Below are 5,912 nucleotides of genomic sequence, written 5' to 3' on the forward strand. Positions count from 1 at the left end.
CTGTCTGCTGCTGTGGTGGGCGGATTGAATCCTCACTGGATAAAGCTGGGGGTTCTTACAGACCTTCAAAATGCACGCATAAAGACACAGCACACTTTCAGTGCTGTATTTATATGCTATTTGAAAGCATGCGGCCAGATAGAGGCATTAATCTGTGCACGGATTTGAGTCTCGAAATGTTTTGTGATTGTATTCAGATAGCATCCATTCCATGCAATATTTATTTTGTTTATATTTAGTTGTGTGTAATCGTAAATCTGTTCAAAGCAGCTTTACCTAAAGAGGAAAAGGGCAACAAATATCCGTGGACCAAGCTGGACTGCCAGATGTATGATTGCTTTATAAGATTTACAAACCACATGAAACGCCAAATGGAGAGAAATCTGTAAAGCCTTGAAAAGGTTTACCTTCATAGAATAGCTGAAATTGTGATCAGACTAAATTACACACAGCTGGAATATTTTGCATTGGATTTGATTTTGGGGTACCAGAGCAAGGGGTGTGAATACAAAAGCACATCATGATAGATTTTATCACAGACTCAGAGTCCAGATTACATAAAAAGGAAAGCATGCTTTTCCGCTTTTTATTTGTAAAACTGCACAAGGAACTAGGATTGAATCAATTAATCGCAATGAATGGCAATATTTGTCAACTAATTTAGTAATCAATAAATTATTAACTGGAGTATATAGACTAAAAAAATAAAATTTTCTGAAAGAACAAAAACTGTACAAAAGTAAATGTGTTTTGCATTTAAGATAAACAAACTTGTATTAGTTCAAATTGTGTAAATAAAAGAAATTCCTATTAAGCGTCTTTTGATATCCAATTATTGATCAATTTATGCAAAAACAATGATTTATAAGTGAACCCTTCATTGTACTGATAAGTCCAACAGAAAAAGTTGAGGTTTTCACATGTTGGTACGTTTTTTTAAGCTGCAGATGCATCCTTTGCTACAAATGTTAGAGCATTCACTAAAAGAATGGAAAATAAATGTTGCACAATAAAATGTTTATTTTATTATTTAAAATAATGAAGTGTTTATTTTCATCTTGTAAATGTATTTCTAATATTTTATATTAAAAGGTTTAAGTGGTTAAATAACAGCTCTCTTAAAGGTGCCAATTTTTTTATTTGACTAGTTGTCAGACTAATCAATAGAATAATCAATTACTGAAATAATCTTTAGTTGCAACCGTAATAGAAACCAAGTATTCTTCCACACTATAATTATGCACTACTTGTGTTTGTGTGTCACGTAAAAATCCTAATAAAATACACTGAAGATTGTGGTTATAATAAGGAAATGAATACTTGTGCAAGGCAGTATTTCTCTAAATGACCCATTGCATTGCATGTGTTTATCTTCCTCTGCCGGCTGCAGTTTTACTGCAACTTTCCAGAAGAAAATAACACACTCAACCTTCTCTCATTTCCCTGCTTTCAGCTAAAGTACTCACTCCATCACCCTATCATAATCTGCTGAGTCTGAAATGATCCCCCTGACACCCAGTGAACCCTCTAAACATGTCATATGCATGTAACATAGATTTTTCTCTCCAGGTCTTGTTTTTTTCCCCAGACACTTTATTGCCTTTTATGCATACAGTGGTTGCAGATAGATGCCATTTTTTCTGTGTAACATGGCGCGTGGGTTGAAGTTATATGGGATTTAGAGCTGCCCAAAGGTTGTTCATTATTATCCAGCCAGTCCCACCTCTCTCCAGGGTCTGTGGTTTCATGCAAGTTGCTATTAAAGTACTAACCCCCCCCCCTCACCCCTTAGGGGAATTATGGTCCTGTCTCCCGCTCAGGGCACTGGTTGATCCATCGTCTGCTGACTGTATTTAAGCTCTCCCTTAATGTGCTAATAGTGTCAAACTGCATGGAGGCTGCAGAGCTTTTAACTTCCATCTCATAATGCTTTCAGCCTTTTGGAAAGTGCAGATTTTATGGTTGCTGGGCTTTAAATATTGGTGATCACTCAGAAATTGTCAATGATTAAGTTTCCTTTAACAGATTATGCTGAGTAGATGCACAGCTGATAGCAGAACCGATTGGCTTCATGGAGGCAGGTAGATTGTATATTTGTATCTGGTTGTATTTTTAGTTGGCTGAGGGTAGAGTGGAAACATGTTATCCTCCTCCTTCAGATTTCCGAACGTGTGTGCATGAGATACGGCACGTTTGAGTCGGTGTTCTCCATTAGGCTGCTTGCGGGTTGCTAAGAAACCATGCGTCTGCATGGTGAAGTGGGGGGTGGGACGGGAGAGAGGCAGCAGGTCAACAGAGGCAGACGCATGCGGTGCTGCGTCTGATTGGACGCAGCTTATTGCCTGTGATAAATGAGGGTGATCATTATCATGTTGACGAGTTGTAGGCCTGAATCATGATGGAGTCTGCCATTCCGCCCTTTATGGAGCATTAAGTCAATTTATCTGGTTCGGCGACTGCCTGGTATTCGCTCTGTGTCACACAAGGTGAAGATGTAGGAAGAGAAACTGATAAAACGTGGCTGGATCCACAAGATATAAATACTGCTCTAGAAATATTACTGTATCTGGCAATGCTTAAGGTCATATGTGAGGGCTGCTCACTTTTCATCTCATTTTTATGAACAGATATACAAAAAAAGATTTGCAAATAAATCTCTATGAACTTTGCACAAAGAAAGCAATTTCAATTCAGATCGGATGCCTGAAACCACAGCTACCGTGTGATATAGAGTCCTGGACAAACCTCATAAAATTGCTACTGTGAATTTATCACATCTCAATGTGTCTATCTGTATTTGTTGTTTCTACAATAAAGTGTAGGAAATGATACAGAAAGTATTTATATCTTCAGTCTTGACTTTTGTCTTAAAAACTGTTGAATAATTTCAGAACCACATATATTGCTGTGGTGGAAAAAAAAATTACAGCTACTTGAAATTAAATATAAAACTCTCAACTACGTTAAAGTAGAATAGAATAGAATAGAATTCAACTTTATTGTCATTGCACTGTCACAAGTACAAGCAACGAGATGTAGTTTGCATCTATCCAGAAGTTCTCTACGAGATATAAATATTTATTTACAGATGTGCAAGACTATGTACTGTATGTATGGACAATACAAACAATAAAAACAAAATATTGAAACCTATACAATACACCAATTAAATTCACGGTTGTAGTTTTTTGTTAATAATTACTTGCAAAATTATGTTTTTAGCAAAGATGATTAAACATAGTTAAAATCCTGATCCCGTGTTAGCATAAAGTGAAATAACTAACTAACTAAAAATGTTTATATCAGGAAGGTTTTGGAGCAAAGTTTGCCTTTAAACAACTTTCCAATTTCTAAATTACATCCACAGTATAGCTCTGACTTTTTAAAAATAATAATATTTTGAACTCTAGACAACACTAAAATGTAAAACTCTATAGAGAAATTAATACAATTTAATCTTATAAGCCATAAAATGTAACATTTAATATTTCTCTTCCTTTTTTTGCAAAAATAATTCAACACAACTAAAAGTTTGCTCTGTTATTCACCTGAAAGAAAAAAAAAAATGTTTGAGCAGTTATGTTTTCAGTTAAATTTTTACTGTGAAGGTAATTTGTAATGTTTTTTTTTTTTTTATTTCTGGGAGATTTTTCGTCTAAATGTCTACTGAAATAATTTTGACATTTAAGAAGGACAGTAGCTTTAAAAGTCACATTTAATTTCAGTTTAGATTGAAGTTTAGACTCTCTGGACTTTAGTTGTTTAGATAAAATCTTCAAAATGAGAATAATGTATGAAATAAAAAAAAATAACAACTAATGAAGAATGAGGAACTAAGCGATATATTTAATACTACTCTATGAATATATATTTTTATACAAACTGGTGGTGTCTGGTCAGTCCAGGTTTTCAACATGTTCAGAGTATAACAGGAATAATAATTTCTGCCTCCTCAGCCACAGATTTGTGTTGAACGTTCTTGTTAAATCTCACCACAGCCTTGCACCATCTGTCCTGAAGAAGCTGGTGTGAGGGCACAAAAGCAGGTCAGATGCGAATGCAGAGCGAAGGGTCCAAGTCTGGGACGGGTTTGTGGGTGGTCACGCTTGCTGTCGCCATGGTAACAAAACGGACCGTGGCCAAGTGTTCACGCACGAACGACTCGGTCTCAGCAGGTGACAGACTGTAGCCACGCAGGAAGGCCCCGTCAGGGTCATGACGGGTTAACAAGGACAAGCTGACGAGTCTCTATACTGTACAATGAAGCTGCCACATAAACGGCCGATGATTGAGATTATACTCCTAGAGGAATTGTTAAGTTGTCAAGGAGGAGTTCGAGTGACAACCTGAAACCATAGTAGCTCTTACTTTCAGCATGTGAATGTGTGCATGAATGGGTGAATGACTGTTCTGGGATCCAATCTTTGAGCAAGCACTAACATAAACAGCAATTACGGACAAATTTGATCAATTAAATCAGAAAAAGAGGAAAAAACCGACAAAAATAGACAATTGAAAGTAATAATTGTATCGGCCTCCAACTTTTCCGATGCGTGTACACTTGGTCTACCTTTCAGAAACACTTATTCAGAAGGATACATATATTTCTATATGTATATTTTTGAATAAGTAAAACATTTATTAAAAAAAAAAAATCAAAAACATTGTACAAGAAAAAAACACATCTAGTATATTCATCACTGTTTTTTTTTCACAAAAAGCACCTGGCTTTCAATCTACATTGGACATGTATTACTTTGTTAGTATTGCCTTTTTGATTGTACTTTTGAGCTGCAATGCTGATTAGTGATATCCTACTTCATTATTCTTTTCAAAAACAACTTAAGCATAAATAAAAACATCCTATAATGTTGATTCGCAGCAATGTAAATCTTAATGTCATCTCATAGTCATGCACCAGAAGGTCAGAGTGATCTTTTATAAGAAAATACAATATATTGTACGTCAGTATTTCAGAAGAACAGTTAAACAAAAAACTAAATTTAAAAAAAAAAATTGTTTTAATGCATTAAATTACCTCTACGTTGCCATACTTGAGATTTGAGCTTAATTCCAGTTAGCGGATGAACACAGTACAGTTAGATGTGGAGCTGTAGCATGTGGAACATTGTGCGTGGTTGGTAAGTAGTCACTGGGGGAGATTAAGGCTGGCGGTCTTGGAGTAAGTCTGATAAACAGCACTTCTTGTTCCCTGGGAAGGAGGGCTAAAGCCCGGCGGCAGACAGCCAGCAGCAATGATGGCACCAACTGTCACTGGCAGCCCACACTCTGCTGCCACACCAGCTCAAGCCTCTCTCTGTGTGTATGTGTGTTGTCCTTCAGTAAGTGGCTAATAGTGTTCCCATGAAGGAGAGAGGGGCAATATAGACGAAGCATGTGTCTCAGTATTGATAACCGTGCTTTCCAGTGGTCACAGACTGATGTAAAACTTGAGTTCTGATTGTAGGGCTGTTGGTGTTACAGCATAGAAAAAGTAAAAATAAATACTGATGGAGAAACTGTAAATAACTTGACAGAAAAGGTCTATATCTGCAACTGTTTGCTATGATTAAAACACGATAACTCATTGCTATTTCTTACCAGTAGATAATTTAGTATTAATACCCACCGTTAGACAAAAATTCGTCTTTCAAATTATTATTATATTTTAACTTTTTGCTTATCTCTGTAGGAGGATATATGTTGTTAAATATTGAGATCAAGCTACTCTCAATTTTGTCTCTTTGGGGCCGTTTAAAAATAAAGCAAACTGAGCATAGGGCCTCCTGGCCAGCAGAGGGCGCACAAGAGTGCTTAGCTTTTCACACAAAATACGGATCTGAAAACTTTAGATTTCTAGTTACATATAATAGAAGCAACCCACATTTAGACTCACTTGAAAGGTTTAAATT

This window comes from Xiphophorus hellerii, chromosome 23 (assembly GCF_003331165.1).
Source record: "Xiphophorus hellerii strain 12219 chromosome 23, Xiphophorus_hellerii-4.1, whole genome shotgun sequence".
NCBI classification, from domain to species: Eukaryota; Metazoa; Chordata; class Actinopteri; order Cyprinodontiformes; family Poeciliidae; genus Xiphophorus; species Xiphophorus hellerii.